General features: G+C 45.5%; 1 protein-coding gene across 1 annotated transcript in view; it reads left to right on the forward strand.

The window, feature by feature from the left end:
- The window catches only part of ATRNL1 (attractin like 1), a 1,517,170-nt gene that overhangs the window by 317,908 nt on the left and 1,172,667 nt on the right, over positions 1-26,595 (forward strand). The gene's annotated exons all lie outside the window — the stretch shown is intronic.

The following is a 26,595-nucleotide window of genomic DNA, read 5'->3' on the forward strand; positions in this document are numbered from 1 at the left end:
GATTTATTTATTTATTTTTTTTTAAATTTGTATTTATTCATTTTTGAATTCTTACAACAAGTGAATTAAACATATCATAATCAATTATCATATGGCACTTGTATTTACAAACAACTCCTCTTATAATATAGAATAAATCCCCCCCTTTTGTCAGTATTCCTATTTCCATATGATATACATTCCCCATCCCACCCCTATATATCTACTACCCATGTGCTAAGATATCTGATCATTAGAATAATTAGTCAATGGTTCCCAAATTTTTTTAAAATTATGAAGATTCCCTTGTTGTAAGGCTAACACCTTTTCCATTTTATATATATGACAAACTGAGTTCCGCCAAAATGTATAATTTAATTTAGTAGAATCCTTCCAATTTTGAGTAATTTGTTGCATGGCGACCCCTGTTAATATTAATAATAACTTGTTATTATTCGCAGAAATCGGACTCTGAGTTCTCATTGCTGTACCAAATAATATAGTGTCTTATGAAATTATCAGATTTATTTATTTAGAAAAAAATGTATATCCCGCCTATCCCTAGTCGGGTTACAAAATAAACATATATAAATTATTAACATATGGACAAAATCCAATTCTCACGAACAACAACATATCTACATTCTCCTTTTCCATGTAAAACACAATAATCTTAAAAAAATACAAACATCCCCATATAATTGTACTGTTTAAAAACTTGATCTACGATCTTACAGCATTTCTTCTTTGATCAATTAAAGATAAAAAAAAGCTTATACAAATAGATGTCTGTGAAATTGTTCGATGTTCTTACACAACCGTATGCTGCTACCTGATAACTTGTTCCATAAACCCTGCTGCCGCCACTGAAAATGCAGAGGGACTCGTTACAGCATGATGTACATTATCCACAACCAATTGCATAGTTGTATCGAATCTTAAGCTTTTTTTTTTTTTAATTATATACAGACAATACCTATTGCAAATTATAATATTGAAAGCAGCTGAATAGACATGTGTAAAATAAAAAACATATGGAAAAGGAAAGAGGCAAGCTATGTATTTTTATTTTACACATGTTTATTCAGCTGCTTTCAATATTATAATTTGGTCTAAATAGTATAGCTTGACAATATGATTTACGTTTGTTCATTGCCCTTTCCATTATTCTTGTTTAATAATATAGCTACACATATCAATTTAGGTGTTTTCAATATTATAGCTTGCCAATATGGTTCACAGTTCATTGCTCTTTATAACTTTGGGGACAATCTAAGAGATCCTTTTACCAAGATTTACTTCTTGCTATTTACTTGGGATTCGCTATGAGATTCTTTATCCAAGATGGACATTATTTTATAGACTCTAACTAAACTAAACTAAGCCTTAAGTTTATATACCGCATCATCTTCACGGAAGTGGAGCTCGACACGGTTTACAAAGTATAAAAATAAGGAAGAGAGAGGAGAAGGATTTACAAAAGCATGCAGAAAAGGGGGGGATGTAAACAGGAGAAGAGATGTTATATGCTAGAGAAAAACCAGGTTTTCAGTTGTTTTCGGAAAAGTTGGAGGGAGCCCAGGTTCCGCAGCGGGGCAGTGAGATCGTTCCAAAAGCCCGTGATTTTGGAGAGGAGGGATCTTCCCAGTTTACCTGCATGGAGGACGCTGTGTAGAGAGGGGAAAGATATTGATCTTATGAGAAACTTTTTACTATTTGCATTAATAAAGTAACTGATTGGCTGAGTTTTTGACATCTCATTTGCCTCTTTTTGCTGGGTTGCTTTGCTATATTTTGAGGCAAATTTGTTTGCCTGTTTATACAATCAAAGCAGTTTACATATTTTAGAGAGGTACTTCTTTTGCACTTGGGCCAATGAAGTGTTAAGTGACTTGCCCCAGAGTCTCAGGAAGTTGAAGTGGGAATCAAACTCACAACCTCGGGGTGTTGAGGCAGCTGCTCTAACCACTAGGCCGCTCCAGTGCAATCATTAAGCGCAAGAAACCCATCTAAATAAAATGCTTACTGATGCAATACTAAAGGCATCCTCACAAAGAGCAAAGAGCCATGTCTTCAAGCTTCTTTGAAGATACAGTATTGACAGTTTTCACACCCTCAAGGCAAATGGAGTTAAGTTCAAAAGTGTTGGAGTGACTCCAGATTAAAAACTCTCATCCTTGAACAGGCCAGAGGCAACTTTGCTGCATGCAAAACAGTCCATTCCTAGATTTCTGTACTGGAAGGCAAATACGTACTGTTTAAAAAAATCTGGCACATCAGGTGGCAGAGGAAACCTCAGTCATTATAGCAAGATATGGGCTGTTACCTGGTGGCACTTCTTTCTGATATGCTTTAGCAGAGAAGCCATATTGCCCAGTTCCAGGCTGGGATTTTGGCACGATCCTAGATTTCTGACCACCCTATCCTGGTGCACTATGGGACTTTGGAGTTCTGATTTCAATGGGCAGGATCAGAAACTACAAATCCCACACTGCTTTGGAACCAGCCAGAGAGCCTCCAGCCTGGAATTGGGTAACTTGGTATCTCTGCTTTAAAGATAAAGTGAGGAGGTAAGGCTCATCAGGTGTTAGAGCAGTGAACTCTGCATCCAGAGGATGTCCAAAATCCCACACTGTTTATGATGTGCCATTTTGAGAGCACTTTTCTGAAAGCTAAATGAGTAGTTGGTCTATGCCAGTGTTTCTCAACTTCTTCAAGCTAAGTACCCCCTAAGTCTAACAAATATAAATCGAGTACCCCTGCCCAGGCTCCGCCCTTAAACTTACCCCCATAATAATAGTAATAATTGTAATGCAATTTCTTCCATCCATTTTTCATATACACACAATATAATCTTATTAATACATAATGGTAACCACAAAATTAAAAAAAACAACAACAACAAAGTACACGGTATGCAGAGAAAATGTTAATTATCATTTATATTTGGGTTTTTTTCAAAGAAGTCAAGGCAGATGACTTTAAAATATGCAATGTCATCTTAGTAACAACTATAGAAAAACAGAAAAATATAGTGCAAAATATATACAGCAGATATAAATTATCAAAACGGACATATTTCGATCACTAAATTGAAAATAAAATCATTTTTCCTACCTTTGTTGGCTGGTGATTTCATGAGTCTCTGGTTGCACTTCCTTCTGACTGTGCATCCAATATTTCTTTATTTTTGCCTTCAAGCTTCCTCTCCTCCAGACCTCATTCACTTCTCCAACCAACATCTCTCTCTCTATCCGCCACGAGTCCAACATTTCTCCCTCTCTCATCTCCCGGATCATGTGCAGTATTTTTCACCACTGCTCATCATGCCCATTTCTCCTTCTCTATCACCCCTCTCTATCACCATGCCACATTTCTCCCTCCACCATTATGTCCAATATTCCTCCCCCTTGCATCCCCTTCAATCTGTCCCTCTGTTCCCTCTCCACCACCATATCCAACATTTTTCCCTCTCATCCTTCTCTTCCCCATACATCTCTATTTCTCTCCTCTCTCGCTCTATGCCTAATTTTCCTCTTTCTTCCTTCCCCATGTGCCACCATTTCTTTCTCTCTCATTATCACACTCATGCTCAACAATTCTCCCTTTCTATTCCCTCCCTCCTATGTCCCAAGTTAGTGCCCCCTTCCTCCCTCCCTTCTGTGTCCCATGTTCATGCCACCTCCCTTCCTTCTGAATCGAGGTTGTGCCCCTCTCCTCCCTGCCTTCCAGCTGTTGTCCCAGAATTGTGCCTCTCCAGTGCCCCAACATGCTCCTTCCCCCCTCCTTTCTCCCTTTGTCCCAGAAATATCATGTCCTCTTACTTATTTGAGCCACACTCACTTCATCTGTCTTCAGCGGCTTGTTGGGGAGACGCACAGGCAGCGATTCACATGCTGCACGTGGCTATTCCACAAGCCCTCCTTCCAACATCAGCTCTGATGTTGAAGAGAAGGTTTCCGGGTCAGCTATGTGCAGCGTGTGAACCGCTGACAGCTGTGTCCCCCCCCACAACAAACCACTGAAGGTAGAAGGCGTGAGCGTGGCAAGGAGGTAACTGGGAATCTCCTCCCCCCCCCCCACCCGGAAGGCTTTCCTTTGATGTCAGCTCTGACATCGGAGATAAGCCCTGTGGGTCGGCTTCGGAAGGGAGGGGGGCGGGCAGGGATCCCCAGCAGCGGCTTCAGCGGATGGGGTGGGCAGCAAGGAGAGATCCTCAGTGGCGGCAGCGCAACTTCGACAGATGGGCGGGCAGGGAATATTCTCCGTGGCGCTCATACTGCATACCCCCAACAAGTATACCGCATGTTGAGAAGCACTGGTGTATGCCACTCTTTCAGTCAGCAGTTCACATCCTTCTACCGTTGTGATAAGTAGCTAGGTGCAGAGAAGAAGTTGGGCTGAGGAAGCACAAACTATACTACTGCTTATCATTTCTATAGCACTACCAGACATACGCAGTACTGTACATTAAACATGTAAAAATGGAGATTTTTCATATACTACTTGGACAAGGTGTATTCAGCGGTTTATAATCAGGCACTCAAGCATTTTTCACTCTCTGTCCTGACAGTCTCACAGTCAAGTCTAATGTATCTGGGGCAGTGGAGGATTAGGTGATTTGCCCAGGGTCACAAGGAGCAGCGTGGGATTTGAACCCACAGCCTCAGGGTGCTGAGGCTATGCCACACTCTCTTCCCTGCTTGATAGAACTTACAATCTATAGCATTGTTTTTCAGGGAAGACGTGTCTGCTGGAAAAGTAGGTGCAAATCTCTGAGAAACATGTTAGGCTTTTTTTAAGGGAAGGCATGCGTGTGGTTTTCCTTTTGAAAGCTGTAGTTATGAAAGTTGCCCTCCCTCCCTCTCTCTGTAGAGCAGGAATGCACAACCATTTTTAAAAAAGATTTCCACAATGAATATGCATTTCGCTGATTTGCATATAGTACTTCCAATGTATGGAAATAAATATCATGAATATTCATTGTAGAAATCTTATAAACCTGACTGGATTGTGGCCCTTGAGGACCTTGGCTGCCCTTTGCTATTTTAGCATTTCTGTCCAAACTAATTGGTACATTTCTACCCCACTCCCAGCCTGGTTCACCTGAGGCTCTCCTCTTCAAGGTGTTTCGATGACCTAACCTGTCCAGTCCTCCCTGAGATGTAGTGCCAGTCTCAGTGGTAATCACAGGGTTTCTCTTGTGAAGGGAACAGAGCTTTCAAAAGCTGGTCATGGATGTATTAAGTGAAAAGAACTCTCCTAGAACTGGGTTGTTGGCCTTTATTTTCACATGTCCCAGGTGGACAAGCATTGCATCTACACTGTTTTAAATAAAATACGGGGGGGGGGGGGGGGGGGCAAGAGGTTAAGGTATTGAAAGCATAAAAGCAGGAGGTTTTCTCTTTGACTTTAGAAACAGTAGTGGGTACAAGAGGGGGACAGAAGGATGGAGATAATTGAAAAGGGGTAATAGGAAATGTGAAGGTAGGCATTATTTTTGTTTGTCTATAAGCTCTTGCAGTGCTTATCTTAGGCAGCTGCATCATGACATTGCCTTAGCCTCTGATACAGTCTATAACTTGAGTTAGATTTAGGAAACTCGTGGAGTGCTCATCTTTCATGAGCACTGCTGACATCTTGTGGTTATTTGAGAAACAGCATTATGGTACAAAAACAGTCTTCAATTTCAAGCCTAGGTCACTGCTTCATTTCTTATAGGACAAAGCAGAAAGAAATGCTGCCATGAAAAATATAGACTGGAAAGAGACTGACAGTGATAATGCTTTCCTGAACAGTTTTTGGACCTAGACTTCATCTAACTTGAAGCACAGGCTCTTCTGAGTGGCCTTAGATTTTTTGCATTTGCCTTAGCTTGCATTCTCATAGTGTCCATGTGAATACAAGAAAGTTTCAGGAAGCATGTGGGGTCTAGTGATTTGAAGAAGGCGTCCTGGGCCATGTGGCTCTGTAGAAAATCATGTCTGCAGATATTGAATGAGTAAGCATGCTTAATTTTCTGCCATGCAACTGGCAAGTGCTGTTTGATACAGCTCAGTCTCTGGATGTGGAGCGGGGCGCCTCCTTCCTGTTGCGGCATGGCTATGTTTGGAAAAGCTCCATCTCTGGAGGTAGAGTATGGCACTTCCTGTCTTTCTGCATGGCTCAGGCTCTGGATATAGAGTAATGAAAGGAGCTAGCTCTGGATTTGGTCAGTGGTCTCAGTTGCCAGTTTGACATGCCTCGATTTTGGGTTATAGAGCAGTGCCTCTTGGCTTTTCAACACTTATCTTTCTCTAAAAGTAGTGTGTTAGGCACGGCTCTGTCTGACTGTGGCATAGCTTCACCTTTGGCTATGGAGTGCAGCCCCACGTTGTGGTTTGACAGGACTCTCTGGTGGTTCTGCTTGCAGATCCAGCATGACGCTCGTGCAGCCAGCCATATGCAACTCTGTGAGTGCGTTGCCCAGTTCTTGGCTTCCCTATCCATTTCTATTTTGCAGGCTGTTAGGCACAACCAGTTTCTCGGGTGCGTCATCTTTCTCGGCTTCTCGCTGGGTCTCTTTCCCTTAGGGTCGAGGGTGGATTCTTGGCTGAGATTCCTCTATGGGTGGGGCAAGCACAGCTATATTTATGGCAATTGGTTCTTCAACCTTGGTTGAGCTCACTGTTAGTTTTTGAAAATTCGCTCTATTCAAGCCGTCTGGCGTCCTCTTAGCTACTGTTATGTCCACTATGAGGAGGCTTCCTGTTATTTTGTTTACAGGGAGGCTTCCTTGTCTGCTTTGGGTCCTCCAGCTGAGCAGGTTCGGAGTAGAATATCGAACCCAAAAGAAATAGTAAGGCTCTGCAAGCCTCTATCAGCTCTGACCCTGTGATGCATACTTTCTGCTGCCATGGGACCAGAGCTGGCAGAACTTTACAGAATGCCCAATTGCCAAGGCTCTGCATCCTCTTAACCATCGTTATGTTGCCAATGCTGTTACAACTGAGGTAGGGGAGCAGGACCACATGGGCAGGAGTAGAGGCCCTCGTTCCCACCCCGTGCCCTTGCCTCAAACTATGCTTGTACCTGTCTGGAATAAGTAGTAGCAATTCCAGAGAAGATATCTCTTTAATACTGCAGGCATGAGCAGTTACATAGCATAGTAAAGACCTACCTTAACAGAAGCATAGAAAAATGAAAGCAGATAAAGCCCATGTGGTTTATCCAGTTTGCCCATCCATGCCATCTACTCTCCCTTTCACTGCCTTAGAGATCCTATGTATTTGTGCAAGCTTTCTTGAATTCAGATATAGTTTTCATCTCTATCACTCCCAGTGGGAGGCTGTTCCAAGAATCTTCCACCCTTTCCGTTACTTCTGAGTCTGTCCCCTTTCACCTTCATCCTATACACCCTCATTCCAGATCTTTCATTCCATTGAAAGAAACTCACCTTCTCTGCATTTATGCCACATAGGTAGTTAAACATTTCTATTATATCCCCTCTTCCACAGCATACATATTGAGATCTTTGTCTGACCTCATATGCTTTATGATGACCACTGATCATTGTAGTAGCCACCATCTAGGCCAACTCCATCCTGTTTATATCTTTTTGAAGATGCAGACCTGGAATTATACACAGTATTCTAAATGAGGTCTCGCCTTCACCTCCTTTTTCCTATGGTTCATTCCACTCCCTATGCACCCAAGCATCCGTTAGCTCCTGCTATACCTTTTCTACCTGTTTGGCCATCTTATGATCATCACATATGATCACTCCCAAGTCCTCTTTTGTGCATAGAAGTTCTTTACCTTCCTAAAACTGCACCACTGTCTCAGGTTTTTGCAGCCCCAATGCATGACCTTGCATTTTTTAACATTAAATCTTAGCTGCCAAATTTTGGACCTTCTTCAAGCTTCACTAGGTCCTTCCTCCTGTTATCCATATCACCAGAGGTGTCTACCCTATTGCAGATTTTGGTATCATCCACAAAGAGGCAAACCTTACCAGATAGCCCTTCAGCAATATCGCTTATAAAAATGTAAAAAAAACCACAAATCCAAAAACGTTCCAAGAACAAACCTTGCAGTACACCACCGATAACATTCCTTTCCTCAGAGTGAGCACCAGTTCCTAACCCAGGCAGTCACTTTATGGCCTATACTGAAGGGACTCCGTTTATTTGTCATCTATTCAGAACCATGTCAAAAGCTTAGCTAAAATCTAAATACAGCACATCTACTGCTCTCCCTTCATCCAACTCTCAGGATTTGTCTGACAACCTGCCTATAGTGAAACCATGTTGCCTCAGGTCCTGTAATCCATTGGATTTCAAAAACTGTACTATTTTCTGTTTTAAAAGCATTTCCATTAATTTACTTAACCACAAAAGTCAGACTTACCTCTTCCTTCTGCTTTTGTGGAGAGGGACCATAACCCCCCTGCCTTCAGTCCTCCGGGATCACTTCTGACTCTAGAGAAACATTGAAGCAGCCAGACAGGCTGAACAGTAGCATGAATTCAACTGAATTTTATCCTTCAAGCAAAAGTGGCAAAGCCAAGTGTTGACGCAGATTAGCAGGATAAATTTGAGGAGGAAAAGACCTTCTGCTTGATATTAGTCTTTGCCTGGCTTCCTATCTTCTGTTAAACACAGGCTTTACTAGTTTCCTTATGCCTACTTGGCTTCCCTAAGGGAGTATAGATTTCATGGTTTAGGGAGGCTACCTCTGAGTGAGTTATGTGGAAGGGCAGGTAGACTTCTTCAGAATGGTGCATGTGAGTATTTTTTAGAAATATTATTCAGACTGTTCCTCTGCGAGCCAGTTAAGTGGAAAGCTTTTCCTTATCTTGAGCAGTGTAATTAAATCCTGGCATTTCATTACTGAGTAATAACATCTTCGTTGAGTGATAGCAAGCAAGCATCAGTTTGATTTCCTTTTGATCAGGCGGTTTCTTCCTGTTTGTGTTTCTAGCTCAGTTGCCAGGTTCTGCTGGTCTAGGTTGGGTTACAATATTTGTTAAGACAAAAAAGAGGACACATGGCCCTGCCCCCCCTCCCAGTGCACAGTCACCTTGCCCTATCATGCCTTCTTATTCTCTAGTCTTTAACTAACTCTCTCCTCTACCCCCTTCCATCCAGCAGGTCCTTCTCTCTCTCCCCATTTCCATCCAGTGTGTCCCCGTATTTCTTTCTCATTCAGTGCACTCCCCTCTCTTTCTCTCCCTCTTCCATCTAGTGTGTTGCCTCTCTCTCTCTCGAGTCTCTCCTCTGATTCTTCCCACCCTTCCATTCAGCATGTCCCCTTTTCTCTCATCCTCCATCCTTTCATCAAGCGTTTCCCATCTCTCCCTATCCTTCTTTCCCTATCCCTATCCTCTCTGCCTTTTTTCCATCCAGTGCCCCCTCTTTCTCTCTTCATCCTTCCATCCAGGATCTTCTCTCTGCCCCTTTTCTGTTGAGTATGTCACCTTTTTCTCTCGTCATCATTCCATTTAGCATGTCCCACTTCTCTCTCCCTTATCCTTTTATCCAGAATCTGCATCTTCCCTCTCTCCCTGTTCTTCCAGGCACGAGGAGCTGCCCTGCTCAGGCGGCTCTGCCCAAGAACAGGAATTGACATCAGAGGGGACAGAGGACTGGCACAGCAAAGAGCGCATGCCTGGGTAGAGGGGCTCCGTGGGCCTGTTTCTTCTTGCCAGTTACTACTGCTCACTGCTGCCCTGAAACCAGACAAAAGGTGGAAAACAAAAAAGACGCACGACGGAGACCCACAAAAGAGGACATGTCCGGGGAAACTCAGACATATAAAAACATAGGAAGATAAGAATTGCCGATGTTGGATCAGACCAGTGGTCCAACGCGCCCAACAGTCCGTTCATGCGATGGCCCCCAGGTCAAATACCAGTGCCCTAATCAAGACCAGCCCTACCTGCATTCGTTCTGGTTCAGCAGGAACTTGTCCAACTTTGTCTTGAATCCCTAGTTTTTCTCCTGCTCTATATCCTTCCTTTCAACTCTGTCAGTACCTCCAGCCAGTTGATGTCACCACTGAGAAATTGCTGTGATATCTTCCTACCCTCTTCCCAAAGGGGTTGAGAACAGCAGCATTTCCAGCTCCGACCAGCCCAGGGAGCCAAGCCTGACCTGGGAATTGAGCCCAGGTCCTTCGTAGGGCAGTACACAGGCACTTGTCACTACGTCAACCTCATGCAGGCATTGTTAATTTCTGAAGAACATTTTCTCTTGGCTTCTTAAAGAGGATTCGGACTTCAAGCAGTAGAGAGTATGATGATACACATCTATATCACATTACATTTCATAAAGCACATTTAGATTGTTGCAGTCCCTAAATAATACTGAAATTGACTACCATGGGGGAGTTGTGGTCCCCAGAAGCAGTATTGCCTATTTTGGCTTCATGTAGTATAATATTCTGCCAGTTTCCTTTACAAAGTAGGAGTAACAATTGGGTTATTCACACCATATATATTTTGCTTGCTAACTTTTATGTTTAATTATGGCCTTTCTGTATTATATCTAGGAAAAAGCCCAAAAGGTGTAGCCTGACAATTTGATTTTTGCATAGTAGGTGACAGCTGCCATTACTAATTCCAGTGGAAAACATAAAATGTTTTAGCAGAGAGAGATTTTGTTTTTCAGACTAAAATATCCCTCCCTTTTACTAAACTGCGATAGTTGTTATTAGCGCAGGGAGCTGCGCTGTATGCTCCGCGCTGCTTCCAACGCTCAGAATTCCTACAAGCGTCTGAAGCAGTGCATCTCCCTGTACTAATAACCGCTATCGCGGTTTAGTAAAAAAAAAAAAAAAAATGGGGGGGGGGGGGGGAATATGAGGATGGCCAGAGAAAAGGAGAGAACCTGCCTACCATGGCTTTACTTCATTGCTTCCAAAATCATTGGACAGATCTGCAGCATTAATTTTTAAAACTCCTAATTGCAAACGTTTAGCGTTTACAGTCATACCCTGGTGCAATGTGTAACCACTCGGATGTTGTTACCTCAGGTTTGTCAGATCAAGACTAAAATATTTAATGAATAAGCAGCAAGAGAAGCAGGGTGGAATTAAAAAGGTGCATTTTATTCCTCCTCTTGAACATTCAGCCCATTAACGTAGGATTTGAATCCACAATTTGCTCTTCCCTTTATGTGAAAATTACCATTTTTCAGCTTTCATTGAGGCACGCTGGCAGTCACCCGAGCAGACAGGACTGAATCCGATGTAGCTGGTCTCCTGGGGTATTCTTACAGCAAGGCAGGTGTTATGCTAATGGTCCCATGATGCTGCCAAAAATGTATCCCAGCTGTAGAAGCAGAGGCATTTCTAGGTAGTTAACCTCAGGGGCTTGAGACCATAGGGACCTTCTCCTGAGTCTTCAGTAATGTGATGGTCCTCTCAGTACTGGGTGAAGGTAGCCCTGGAAGGATGCACAAAAATGAAGGGGGGGGGGCTCTACAAAATAAAATAAAGGGTTCTGGAACATGGGAGAGGTAGTATGCCAGAAAAAATATACAGGAAAGAATACTACGAGGGTCATTTCATAAATAATGCACACTATTTTATTTTATTTTTAAATTTACATGCTTTTTTTTTTTTTTTCCAAGTATTTCTTTACAATCCTTCAATATAGTCTCCCTGCTTTGCAATGACTGAGTCCCAACATCTGGGAAGCTTCATTATTCTATCCAAGACACTGTTTTAGTTCAGCTGCTGAATGGCTCGGGTACCGGCAGAAGAAAGCTCTTCCAGAGATGCAAAACGATGTCCAAGCATAGATTTTAACTTTTGAAAAAGGTTGAAGTCTGGTGGACTCATGTCTGGACTGTAGGGAGCATGGGGTAACACCTCCCAGCAGTATTCGCGTAGATTTTCAATGACGACATTCCCTATGTGCGGGCAAACGTCATGAAGAATGAGTGGCCCAGCCAAGAGCAACTGAGATCGGGTTTTGTGCATTTTTCTTCATAAAATCACGATAATACACTGCTGTGACACTTCTTCCACATAGAACTTTGTCTGTGATGATGATGCTTTCATGATCATAAGCAAAAATCATCATTTGTCTTTTGATTGATCTCATCGAAATTTTTTGGGCCAGAAGATGGAGCTCTCCACTCAACATTGAAAAACTACGCGAATACGGCTGGGAAGTGTTGAAGTTTTCTTGGTGGATGCCTTTTTGGTGACCTGCCCTGGCTCTTCTGGCTTTGTTGTGAGGTGGGTATTCTGTGGCTCTGCGGAAAGAGGAGGTACTGGAGGTACTGGAGGAGGTACTGGAGGAGGTGCCTTGATAGGGGTACTGGATGCTGGTCTGGGTGTTTTGTGAGACTGTTTGGGGGGGTAAGTAATGTGGTTGCTGGTTTGTTCTGAGTGAGGGGGTATGGATGGCTGGATACTGTTGCTGTGTGATTGGCATTTGGGGTGTATTCTTCCTGTATATTGCCAGTGGGAGGTTGTTCAGATCCCACTGCATTGAGGGTTGGGGGGTGGAGGTGGGGTTGTTTTGGATTCTTCTAGTGATAGATGATTATGATTGATCAGAACTTCAAATTGGTCTCCTATAATGTGAAAGGCCTTAATTCACCTCATAAGCGAAGAGCGTTGATACGTGTGAGTGTGTAGTCGGACTTCTATTTGTTTTCTCCAGGAAATGCATCTGACTAGACAAGCGGAGGGCTTAGTGAAAGATCTTAAGTTCTCAGGGATTTAATTTAATTTAAGCCTTAAGTTTATATACCGCATCATCTCCACAAAAGTGGAGCTCGACACGGTTTACAAATCTTAAATATAGGAGAGAGGAGAAAGAATTACAAGAGCATTTGAAAAGAGGGGAAGAAACAAAGAGAAGAGATGTTAAGATGAATTGAATAAGAAATGGGTACTTTGAAATTCCCTTACTGTCCCGAAGGCTCACAATCTAACTAAAGTACCAAGACAAGCAAAAATTGCAAAAATTAGATAAGAAAATAAAGATAGCGGAAATGAGATACAAAATATCCTAACAAGAATACATAGAGCTCTCAATATTAAACTATTGAAGAACAAAATTAAATTAAAAGAAAAGCTAAGCAAAATAAATAAAAAGAAATAAAAATAATATATAAATAAAACAAAAGTCAGGAAGGGCTTGATTTTATTTCCCACAGTCATCAATGATTATTGACTCTAGAGTTTTAGCTGTTTCAACTGGGCAACCGCCATCATCAAGCTTTGTACATCAGCCCTGGGATCACTCTTCAAAGCAGAAAGAAGCATTTCCCGACCCTCTGGACTGCTGTTCATCAAATTCAACAGCTCACAGATCTTCCAGCTTCGATTCTCTGCTATCCGGTCAGGACAGAGCAGTTCACACAGACCCCGAAGACATCGCAACACACAAACAATGATCCAGTCGACTGTGGGACATCCGACGCTGCAGCACTCCGGCATGACAAAACGGCCATTCTCCAGACCTCCCATCCTGCTGGTGTCGCATTGCCAGTAAGGGATCTGAGCACGTCTAGCTGCAGGGAGATCACAGTTCACGCCCATCATCCCAGCCACGACGCCTCCGCCTCGACAACTGCCTCTGCTCGGCGACCCAGTCATCCACCGCTGACCTCGGCAGCACTCCCTCTCCAAACTAATCACCAACGCCATTCGCCATGGATCATTTGCCAGGCACAACACAGGATCGCCAGCAAACATCAGGAGAGAAAACAGGCAAGCTATCAGGCACAACTCAGGATCGCCAACGGTGCAGGAACACCAGATGAGAATGAGGCCTTACTGGTAAAGCAAGGTATAACGGTCAAATCTGAACTGTCAAGTCAGAATCAATAGATGGAATGATAACCAGAATAAAAACAAAAAAAAGAATACAAAAAATTACCAAGAAAGATAATAGTAAATAAATTAAATAAATAAACAGAAAACAGCAGGAAAGAAAAACCATAAATAAAAGAAATAAAAGAGAGCAAAGGGAGACAGCACAAATGGTGACTTAATCGGCTGCCATCTTCTTTTTTGTGATCTTTTGTTTTTTTTTTGGGATGTGGTGGGCTTCACGAGTTGGGGCTTTCAAGAAATGTGGAGTTGGGATTCTGTTTGCTAGGACTCTCCCGGTTGAGGTCCACGAGGTTGTGCGGGATCCCCAGGGAAGATTTATTATTTTGGTTGTTACTTTGCAACATACGAAACTGACCTAGGCCAATTTATTTGCACCTAATGAGGGTCAGGGGGCATTTTTTTGTGGACCTGGAGGCTAAGATTTTGCAGGTAAAGGAGGGGTCTCTTATTATTGAGGGTAGACTTTAACTTTACTTGTGCACCACATATTAATAATTCAGGTAGTGGAGCTCCCTATGGTGCTCGGGACCGCAAGCAATTGAAGGCTTTTTTGCGATTACTTGGCGTAGTTGAAGTATGGCGTTGATTGCACCCTGGAGCGAATGACTACACCTACTACTCTCCTGTGCATTGTTCCTATTCCTGCCTGGATTAATTTTTGGTGGACAAGGATTGTTTGGCTCACATGGTGGAGGCTGGGATTAAGCCTATTTCATGGTCCAATCATGCTCCGGTTTGGGTGGTGCTGTGGGGGGCTTCGGGTGTTTCAGGGTGGAAATTTTGGAGGCTCAATGACAGTTTGCTGGATGATCCACGCTTAGTAGATAAATTATGGGGGGTTATTGGAGACTAGTGACCTTAATGTCTCTGTGGATGGAGAGGTTTCTCTGGGGGTGGTCTAGGAAGGCCTTAAAACGGTTGTCCAGGGTCACCTTATTTCATGGGCTTCGTTTCGGAATAAACAGCGTAGGTTACAAATGGCAGCCCTTTATAGTACCATTGCTCAGTTAGAACGCACTCATAAACATTCCCTAGGGGCTGCTGGGGTTTGGGTGCGATTGCAGGAAGCTCGGTGGGAATTGCAGGAGTATGAAATTCAGCGGATACAGTTCCATTTGCAATTGTTGAAGCAATGATTTTTTTGAGTTTGGAAACAAGGCCAGTCGCTTAGTGGCTTATCGCTTGAAAGCTCAAAGAGTGTGGAATAATATTTTGGCCTTACACACTGTAACCCACACTGTGGACCGAGCGGGATTCCACAGCGCTCCAAGAGGTTACCTGGACGAATTACACCAGCATATGACCCGAAATGGAGTCACCCTGCAGGACTGGATTAACACTAAGCAGGAACCAAAAACCACAATCTCACAAATGAGATTTGTAGGAAAATAATTCAGCTTTACTCATTCTTCATAAAGGTAAGCAGTTCATAACTACAGCTGCCAAAATGTCAGTAGAGCAAATATCAGCAAAGCAAAAATGCAAAAGGCAAGAAAGTAAAACAGCACAAAATAAAGTCCCAAAATAGTAGCTGAGTTTTCAGCTCTCCTCAGAGCCAACACAAACCTGCTCCCAAACAGCTTGTTCAATTTGCCAACATTCAGTTCAGTGCACTGATTTCAGCAATTTACAGTGCTTGCAAAATAAAATAAATAAAGCTTCTGGCAGCTTTATACTACTGCCAGGCAAGGAGAGTATCACAGGTTTTGCAAAGAAAAGCCTCAGGAATGGCTTTCAAAACTCCCACCCAGGATGAACACAAAACCTCTCCCCAAAATGACACTCCTACCTTTACAACAAAAAGGAAATAACCAAAACAGTCCAAACAGGCAAACAGTAAAAAAAAAAATCTCCACTCACTGTTTGCAGCTGGAAATCAGGTCCACCTGCATGGGCTCAGGAAAGTTGGAATCACTCTCAGCAAAACTTTCTTGGCAATCCATGGGTAGTTCCACCTCCAATACCGGCAGCTCCTCAGCTTGTCCAGCTTCCATTAACTCCATGGGTATAGGGCTATTACTCCTGCTTGGCCCAGGGGGTTCCTCAGGGAAGCAAGGCCTGAACCTCCTCCCTAGCCGGCCTGCCTGTTTGTTCTCAACTGCTGGCTTACATACTCTAGGGGCACGCCCGACCCTGGCTGAGCCAGCAGAGTTCAATGCGGCTCTTGGGCTCCCCCGGTGGTGACTTGGGTACAGAGCTCACCTAACTCATCATCAGTCAGTTCAGGCTCCCTTTGGTGGTCAATGGAAATATTATCAGTATCCGGAACAGAAAGTACATTCCTGATTCCTTTCCTGGATTTCTTTTGGGTCTGGCCTTGGGATCTAACTGGGACCTTGGCGGGGATAACGCCAGGATGGTCACAACACGGAGACGGGGATTCTGGTGCTGGAGGAGGAGAGGATTAGAGATTGTTTCGTGCAGTACTACTAACGCTTGTATACAGCTGACGCAGAAATTTCGGGGGTGGACATGGATGGGTTTTTGAGGCTTTTGCAGTTGCCTCAGATAGCTTCCTCTGATGTGTGGTTGTTGGATCGTTGAATTACCCTTGTGGAGGCACAGCAGGCTGTTCGATCTATGTGTCTGGGTAAATCCCCGGGCTTGGACGTGTTTACTGTTAAATTTGGCAAGTTGTTTCATGATGCTCTGTTCCCGCCCTTACTCCATGTGTTTAATACTCTGGAAGAGGGTTCGCATATGCCCTATTTTATGCGCTTGGTGGGCATCACCGTGATTCACAAATTGGGTAAAGACCCTTTATCCTGTGCCTCATATGGGCCTATCTCTCTCCTGGAGGTGGATACTAAGCTTTTTGCAAAAATTTTAACTGGTTGGTTGCTGTTTTGGCTTCCCCGCTTGGTCCATTTGGACCAATCGGGCTTTATTCTGGGCTGTCAGGTGGGAGATAGTACACGATGGGTTCTTATTCTACGGGAGTTGATGGTGTGCCAGAAGATGGTGCTGCTTTCCATCGATGCTAAAAAGACCTTTGACAGGGTCTCTTGGTCTTTCTTGTTCCGCACACTTGAGCACTTTGGATTAAGCTGGATTGAGCTGGATTAAGATTCTGTATGCTGACCCTTTGGGGTGTGTTTGAGTTAATGGGGGCTATTTGGCTGCTTTTCCGCTGTCAAGGGGCACGAGGCAGGGTTGTCCCCTTTCACCTATCCTTTTTGCCTTGGTTATTGAACCCTTGGCGCAGCTGATTCGGCAGAATGTGAATATACACGATGTATTGTTCAAGGGCCGGGAATATGAGGTGTCTCTCTTTGCTGATGATTTGCTGTTTACGTTGACACAGCCGGTTATTTTCCTGTGGCAGATAGTGGGTGATTTAGTTGAGTATGGTCGGTTTTCAAATAAACATGTCTAAATCTCAGGTCCTGAATGTATCCCTGCCAGAGGATGAGGTGCAGTCTCTCCGGACGGCCTTTCCCTTTCATTGGGTATGCTGTTCCCTGCGTTATCTGGGGGTGCATTTGGGGTTGCCGGGATCTTCTCTCTTTGCTCTTAATTATCTCCCTGTTATCCAGCAGATGCATCAAGATCTGTCCATCTGGAAGAGTCTTTGTTTTTCCTGGCTAGTTCTGGCGGGACGTGGGCCGGCTTAGACTTGCTCGTACTGCATGTATAACGGAAAGTTATACAGCCCACGATTGCCAGAACTTGGACGTTGTGACTTAGACCAGTGTTTCCCAACCCTGTCCTGGAGGACCATCAGCCAGTCGGATTTTGGGGATAACCTAATGAATATGCATGAGAGAGATTTGCATATAATGGAGGTGAAAGGCATGCAGATCTCCTCCATGCATATTCATTAGGGCTAGCCTGAAAACCTGACTGCCTGGTGGTCCTCCAGGACAGGGTTGGGAACCACTGACTTAGACCATGTAAAACATGGTCTAAGTCAGTGTTCTTCAACCTTTTTACACCTATGGACCGGCGGAAATAAAATAATTATTTCGTGGACCGGCAAACTACTAAGACTGAAATTTTTTTTTAAAACCATCGCCGCCCCATCCCCGTGAGCTCGGTCCCACAAACCATCTGATCCCATCCACACAAGCCTCAAATAGTTATGATTTTATATTGAACATATTTTATTAAAGTATAAAAAGAAACAATATTCTATACAATTGTCATTTTATAAATACAAATAATACAGGGCAAAGATCAACAAAACCCGTCTCCACTCCCCTTCACATATATCCCCTCTACTATCAAGAAAACTGAATAAGCCAAATTATTACAGAATGCTACACAAATATCATGTAACAGAATACCACAGTCACACATGACAGGAATGGTGTTATGGGAGTGGAACTAGGGCAACTGCCCCCTGGTCAGAGAGAGCCCTAAGCCAGCTGGAAGCTAAAAAAGCACTGCCTGGGCTTTGCACTCCCCAGTTATGTCTAGCAAGATACATATTTCAAATCTGATATATTTGAATCACAAGATAGAAATAAAATTATTTTTTCTACCTTTTGTCGTCTCTGGTTTCTGCTTTCATTGCCTTTTCACTCTCTTCCATCCAGCGTCTGCCCTAAGAACATAAGAATTGACACTGCTGGGTCAGACCAGTGGTCCATCATGCCCAGCAGTCCGCTCACGCGGCGGCCCTCTGGTCTAAGACCAGCACCCTAACTGAGACTGGCCCTACCAGCGCATGTTCTTGTTCAGCAGGAACTTGTCTAACTTTGTTTTGAATCCTTGGAGGATGTTTTCCCCTATAACAGTCTCTGGAAGAGTGTTCCAGCTTTCTACCACTCTCTGGGTGAAGAAGAACTTCCTTACGTCTGTACGGAATCTATCTCTTTTTAACTTTAGAGAGCGCCCTCTCGTTCTCCCTACCTTGGAGAGGGTGAATAACCTGTCTTTATCTACCAAGTCTATTCCCTTCAGTATCTTGAATGTTTCGATCATGTCCCCTCTTAATCTCCTCTGTTCGAGGGAGAAGAGGCCCAGTTTCTCTAATCTTTTGCTGTACGGCAGCTCCTCCAACCCTTAACCATCTTAGTCGCTCTTCTCTGGACCCTTTCGAGTAGTACCGTGTCCTTCTTCATGTACGGTGACCAGTGCTGGATGCAGTACTCCAGGTGAGGGCATACCATGGCCCGGTACAGCAGCATGATAACCTCTGTCTCTTCAGTCCAGCATCTGCCCCTTCCATTCACTGTCTGTCTTTCCCTGCCATCTCTCCTCCTGCCCCCCCCCCCAATTTGGTCTGGCATCCATCATCTTCCTTCTGTTTCCCTCATGGTCTGGCATCTCTGTCCTTCCTTCCCCCCTGTGGTTTTTAGCATCTCTCTCTTCTCATTTCCTCCACTCAGATCCGATATCGTTCTCTGTTTTCTCTTCCCTTTTCTTCTCTGGTCTTCCTTCTCTATTTTCTGCCTCCATCTAAATTAAAGTCTTTCTTACTATTTAGTCCTGTTTCCCTCTTTTCACTGTGTCTACCCACAGCTTGTTACCCCTTTCCCTTACCCCTCGATTATCTTACTATTTTCTTCCCCCTTTATTTATCTCCTCCTTCCATCCAGTATGTGTTCTTTCCACACTTCCATTCAGCATCTGCTCTCCCCTCTCAACTGACATCCATCTGCCTTCTGCTCTCTCTCCCTTCTTCTCACTTCCATCATCTCTCTCTTTCTCTCTCTCAGCTCCTCCATTCCATCATCTGCCCCTTCTCTCTCTCCCCCCCCAACTTCCATCATCTGCCCCCCTTCCTCTCACCTTTGCGGGTCACTTTCTTTCTCCTGAGGGAAGCTCATGTCAGAGGGGAAGCTTTGGCCGAGCAGAACCGCTTGCAAGGAACAGTGGAACTTACTTGATTGATGTCGATGCTGGGGCCCGTTGCCGTTTGAAGAAAAAAAAAAAAAAGGGGGACCTGCAAAGGTGAGATGAAGAGAGACCTCCAGGACAGCTGCTCTTTGCCCTCCTTCAGCGGCCCAAGAGTCTTTAGGCAAGCGGCAGCTCTGTGTGCTTTTAACTTCGGCACAGAGCTGCCCCTAAGCAGTAGTTTAGCGCGGTTTCATGAGGCAGCCTCGGGGCCTTTGATAGCCGGCTCGCTTCGATGATGCGATGTGGGCCGGCCTAGCAAAGGCCCCAAGGCTGCCTCATGAAACCGCGCTAAACTACTGCTTAGAGGCAGCTCTGTGCCGAAGTTAAAAGCACACAGAGCTGCCGCTGCTGGTCTGGAGGTGCGGAGACAAGGCAGGAGGCATATGCGGTGGAAGGCAGGAGTCCCGGCGAAGGCAGGAGTCCCGGCACAGCGACGGCAACAGGAAGTTTCAAGTCAGCTGACGCCAGCACCTTTCCTTGTAGCGCGGACCAGCAAGATTTTTTTGCGGACTGACACCAGTCCGCGGACTGGCGGTTGAAGAACTGTGGTCTAAGTCACAAAAACCTACCTAAAGTCACCAGATAAGCACTGCAAACATATAATACAGACCCCCACACACTACCCCAGTGATCACCGACCCCCCCCCCCCCAACCCCATAAAAATCATAATCACACCTTTAAAATTCAACCTCTAGGCCATCATCACCTGGCCACCTGGCATAGGAAAGCCTAGTCATCCAGCACAGAGGCGGCTTAAGCCATCTTGGGGGTGGGTTAGGGACCCATGGAGAGGAGGACCCATACCCATAAGCCCCTGTAATCACTGCATTGATACTTAAACACGTGCACTTCCCTATACACCCCAAAACCCTTTTGTACTGCCATATAAGTGGCTCCTGCAGCCATAAGGGCTATTAGGGTGGTAGATAAGTGGATCTAGGGGATTCCAGAGGTGGTTTGAGGGGCTCACCATGACCTATAAGGGATCTGTAGTGAGGAGAAGCCATGGCACCCTTTTTGTGAAGTTCACAGCAGTGCCCTGTAAGGTACTCCACTATTTAGGTGGCATGTCTGAATGTTCAGTCCATTACTTTGCAGACCCTTCCCACGTCCAACAGAGCTTGTTCTAGGCGTTTTTGACTTCGATGAAAAGTTGGATGAAAATGTGGTATAAAGATGGACGATTTAGCGACTTGGACGATCAGATCGGCAGGACGTATAATTAGACGATTTTCGAAACAAAAAAAAATTTTGGACGTATTTTTTGAAAATGTGTCCTAGGCTGTTTTTTACTTTGGACGACTTGCGACTTAGACGAAAACGATTATGCGCCTCTATGCTTAAATTTTCTATGCTGACCAATAAGTAGGATATATTCCAGTCCAAATATTCTTCCCTCAAGGAGTCTTTATTAATCAACCTTTTTTTCCCTGTTGTTTGCTATGTCTTATAGTACTGTTAAGTGGAATGTGTTGGGGTTTTTTTTTTTTTGAGACCTATGAATGAATTAGGGCATGCTGTTTGAAATGTGCCTCTTCCATACTAGTATTGCTGAGTATTGTTACCGAGTTCTCTTTTATTTATCCCAGGACAAGCAGGCAGGTATTCTCACTAGTGGGTGATGTCATCTGACAGAGCCCCGATACGGACATCTTGCAAGCATGTCTTGCTTGAAGAAACTCAGAAGTTTCGAGATGCCCGCACCGCGCATGCGCCAGTGCCTTCCCGCCCGATGCTCCGGGCGTGTCTCCTCAGTTCTTTTTCTTCCGCGGAGCTGAGAAGTCTATCTTCAATTTGCGCCCATTGAATCTCTTTTTTTGCCTTCTTTTTTGCCGCGGGTTGAGTTCTTTTGGCTCTCCTGTGCATTTATTTCTTTCTTTGATTTCTTTTTCAAAAAAAAAAAAAAAAATTTTTTTCCTTCCGATACTGGGTCGGCCGCGTGGCTGGGGCCCCGCGCCTTCGACCTTGCAGCGGAGCTTTTCCGGCCTATGTCCCGGCCGATCACCGGTTTTAAAAAGTGTAGCAAGTGCCAGCGCGCGATTTCGCTCACGGACCCTCATCGACGCTGCTTACAGTGTCTGGGACCGGATCACTTCCCGAAATCGTCCCGGCCTTGCTCCACTCTGACGGCGAGAGCGTTTAAGCGTCGCTGTCTGCTGTGGGAGTCCATGTTCAAGATGGAAGCTTCATCGGATCCTGCAGCTTCGACATCGACATCGACAGGTGCTTCGACTCCTTCTGCGAAGCCCTCTGCCTCCCCGGCTGCTTCGGGCCTCCTGAAACCGGCGTCGTTCACACCGGTTTCGGCCCCGGCACCGGTGCCTTCATCCGTCTCCTCGGAGCAGGTATCGACCCCGACAGTTCCTCCGGTGGTGCTCAAGGTGCCGAAGACTGGCAAGCAGAAGCACGTAGCACCCAAGGAGCGCGGAGACCGTGCGGAAGGGCCCCCTTTTGGTGCGGATCCCTCCATATCGGCTTTGTTGCGGTCCATCCTGGAGGCTCAGTTCGTGGAGCTCATGCAGACCATGGGGCCTCGGCTGATTGCCACCATCCAGGGTGACCTTCCAGCTTCGGCTTCGAGGGGCGGACCGCCCCCTCCTCCTCCTCGCCGCACTACCTCGTTACTCGGCGAGGAGGAGCGGCGAGCGGTGTCCGGGTCCTCGAGGAGGTCCTCCGTTAGCGCTGTACCTCCTTTGGAACCGATTTCCTCGAGGAGGGCCTCCCTTAGTGATATGCCTCCCTTGGAGCCCATCCCCTCGAGGAAAGCCTCGTTTAGTGACCTGCCTCCCTTGGAACCGATTACTCCGCCCCATGACTCAGTGTGGCATCCACCTTCGGGGCCACCCAGTCCTGGGCATAGCAGGAAGCAGGACGAGTTCTTCCGAACCCCCTATCAAACCTGGGCATCGTCGGGGGAGCCTCCGACTCTGCCGCCTCTGCGATCGACGGCATCGAGTCCAATCTGCTCCTTGGAGGCGTCTGAGCCAGTTTCTCACAGACGGGCTCGATCCCCTTCCAGGCATCGGGAGGGGCATTGATCCAGACATTCTTTGAAGCATTCCTCTCGACACTCGACCGTCTCGCCTCAGAAGAAATTGCCTCGGTTGGGGTATGCTGCTTCGACTGGGTCTCCTCCTCCGGGCCTGGAGTTCGAGGACCCCGAGGTTTTCTACTCATCCTGTTGCTCGCAGGCCTCTCTGGAGCCTGAAGCCTCTTCTTCTTCTAGCCGGTCTTGCAGACCGGCGACGGCAGACCAACTATCCTTTTCATCGTTCCTCAGGCAGATGGCGGATGACATGGACATTACTCTCGATGCTGGGTCTCGATATTCCAAAGAGTACCTCGATACCATGCACTTGCCTCGTCCTCCGGTAGAGTCCTTGCGGCTTTCCCTGCACAAGCTCCTCGACCAGACCTTCATGTGATGCTTCGAGTCTCCTTACTCTATCCCTGCGGTCCCTGGCAAATTGGATGCGCGGTACCGCACGGTGCATCATAAAGGCTTCGAGGGTCCTCAGCTTTCTCACCAGTCCCTCCTGGTCGAATCCTCGCTCAAGCGGTCTCATCCTGGCCAGGTCTATGCTTCAGTGCCTCCGGGCCGCGAGGGCAGAACCATGGATAAGTTTGGTTGACGCATCTATCAGAATTCGATGATGGCGTCTCGAGTCCTGAATTACAATTTCCACTTTGCAGCCTACTTGGAATTTTTTCTACCTGTGCTTCGGAAGTTCACACCATACATCGAATCCCAGGCTAGGTTTGAGTTTGAGGAAGTGGTTGCTTCGCTGTCCCAACTTCGGCTTCAGTTAATGCAATCTGTCTATGATGCGTTCGAGCTCTCCGCCCGAGCGGCGGCCTGCTCGGTGGTGATGCGCCGGTTGGCCTGGTTGCGGACCATTGATATGGACCCGAATCTTCAGGACCGCCTGGCAAACATCCCTTGTGCTGGGGCGGTTCTTTTTGACGAATCCATCGAGACTGTCACGAAGAAGTTGTCTGACCACGAAAAGTCCTTCCAATCTATCCTTCGGCCGAAGCCTAAGCCTCAGCAGTCTCGACCTTCTCGTCCGCCGTTGATTTATCAGAGGCGTTATCAGCCGAGGCAAACTCCTCCTGCGAGGCACCGGCGAAGCGTCAGCCTCCCCAAAAGGGTCAGCCTAAGTCTCAATCGCCTGCTGTCCCTAAGACCACTTAGCCTTTTTGACTGTCTCGTCGAGGGCATAACCAACCTCGTTCTGCCTCCCCCTGTTTTTCCCATCAGAGGGCGCCTCCATCATTTTTATCATCGCTGGGAGGCCATAACAACCGACCTCTGGGTCCTTCCTATCATCAAGGAAGGATACTCTCTTCATTTCCATCGGGTCCCTCCGGACCACCCTCCAAGAGAGTATCCTTCCAACTTGACTCAGACCGCCCTTCTTCTCCAGGAAGCTCAGGCTTTGCTCCGGCTTCGTGTCGTGGAGCCGGTCCCGACGGACCAACTGAACCAGGGGGTTTTACTCCCGGTACTTCCTTGTTCCGAAGAAGACAGGCGACCTGCGACCCATTTTGGACCTCAGGGCCCTCAACAAATTCCTAGTCAAGGAGAGGTTTCGCATGCTGATACTTGCTTCTCTCTACCCTCTCCTCGAGCAGAACGACTGGTTATGCTCTCTGGATCTCAAGGAGGCCTACACTCACATTCCCATTCATCCGGCCTCCCGCAAGTTCCTCAGATTTCGGGTGGGATATCTACATCTGCAGTATCGAGTGCTTCCATTCGGCCTGTCTTCGTCTCCCAGAGTCTTCACGAAGTGTCTGGTGGTGGTGGCCGCTGCACTCCGGAACAGGGGTCTTCAGGTATTTCCATACCTCGACGACTGGCTCATCAAGGCCCCGTCAGCTCCAAAGGTCATTTCGGCGACCTTGACCACGATCTGCTTCCTGCAGAGCCTAGGCTTCGAGATCAATTTTCCCAAATCTCATCTGCAGCCTACCCAGTCCCTTCCCTTCATCGGGGCGGTACTGGACACCATCCAGCTTCGAGCATTCCTTCCTTCTCAGCGCATGGATGCTCTTCTTCGTCTCTGCCAGTCTGTATCTTCTCACCAGTCCAGGCTGGATTACCCCTTCCCTGTAAGGTCACAGCCCATAAGGTCAGAGCAATGGCAGCCTCTGTAGCCTTCCTCAGATCGACACCGATTGAGGAGATTTGTAGGGCTGCCACTTGGTCCTCAGTTCATACGTTCACCTCTCATTATTGTCTGGATACTTTCTCCAGACGGGATGGGCAGTTTGGCCAAACTGTGTTACAAAATTTGTTCTCCTAAGTTGCCAACTCTCCCTCCATCCCATTGAGGTTAGCTTGGAGGTCACCCACTAGTGAGAATACCTGCCTGCTTGTTCTGGGATAAAGCAATGTTACTTACCGTAACAGTTGTTATCCAGGGACAGCAGGCAGCTATTCTCACGTCCCACCCACCTCCCCTGGGTTGGCTTCTCTGCTAGCTACCTGAACTGAGGAGACACGCCCGGAGCATCGGGCGGGAAGGCACTGGCGCATGCGCGGTGCGGGCATCTCAAAACTTCTGAGTTTCTTCAAGCAAGACATGCTTGCAAGATGTCCGTATCGGGGCTCTTTCGGATGACATCACCCACTAGTGAGAATAGCTGCCTGCTGTCCCTGGATAACAACTGTTACGGTAAGTAACTTTGCTTTTTCTCCACTTCTGCAGCAGATAAGAGTATGCTTTGAGATTGTTATGGAAGCAATATGCCCAAGGCCTGCACTGGATAACACTCAAACATTCTTAAAATCCCTGAAAGAAATGCAAGGGGGAATATTTTATTAAAAATATTACTCAAAATTATCCTCGTTTCTAGCAGAGGGCCCATCTTTACATGCATAATTAAACAGATAGGCAAGACAATGCAAGAGCATAGAAAATATTTAGATAAAAACACCAATATTTGTTAGTCCCTCCCCCCAATTCAAGGGCCTGTTACTAACCTGCACGAGAAAGTGTCCAGCTCTATGACTAGTGTGGAGTTTTCCTGCGCATAAGAACATAAGAATCGCCTTACTGGGTCAGACCAATGGTCCATCAAGCCCAGTAGCCCATTCTCACGGTGGCCAATCCAGGTCACTAGTACCTGGCCAAAAGCCAAGGTGTAGCAATATTCTACTGAGACTACTTTTAGTGTAGCTGTTAAATGGGTACATTTTCCCTTTTGCCAATTAATGGCTACATGCTAATTTCCTAAAGGTTAATCAACCAGGAGATTGAAATCTTTTAATTAAATGAAGGAAAGACTCTCAGAATTGCCACTCCAAGGATCATAATAATATTTTCCATATAAGGAATTGTGGCATAGGTATCTTTCATCGATCCAAAACCTTCATATATCCACGTGACTTAATCTGCCACTTTAATCAAAATTTTTGAATTTACTACTCAATGATTTATTCAGATTTTTTTTCTTTTGGATAAAATTTTTGAATATTTATCTTTTTAAATAAATTGTCTTTTTTATAAATGACATTAGTCAAAACTGTGCAAATAGCATTGTTCACTTGTGCAAATCCCAATAATCAAAACTGTGCAATAGCGCTCTTCACTTATGCATATAGCATTAATCAAAGCTCTATAGTGAATTACAACAAAAGCACTTATCTTTCAGCTTGGTTTATAATATAGAGCGGCATTAGATACACTGCCGCTTCCGCCCCTTGTATCGTATCCAACAGGAACCCGTTTCGCTGCTAACAAGCGGCTTCCTCAGGGTTTAAGATACGGGTTTTAATGCCGCTCCATATTGAAACCAAGCTGAAAGATAAGTGATTTTGTTGTATTTCACTATAAGGCTTTGATTAATGCTATATTCATAAGTGAACAATGCTATTTGCACAGTTTTGATTATTGTGATTTATAAAAAAGACAATTTATTAAAAAAGA

The sequence above is a fragment of the Geotrypetes seraphini genome, chromosome 4 (assembly GCF_902459505.1).
Source record: "Geotrypetes seraphini chromosome 4, aGeoSer1.1, whole genome shotgun sequence".
NCBI lineage: Eukaryota > Metazoa > Chordata > Amphibia > Gymnophiona > Dermophiidae > Geotrypetes > Geotrypetes seraphini.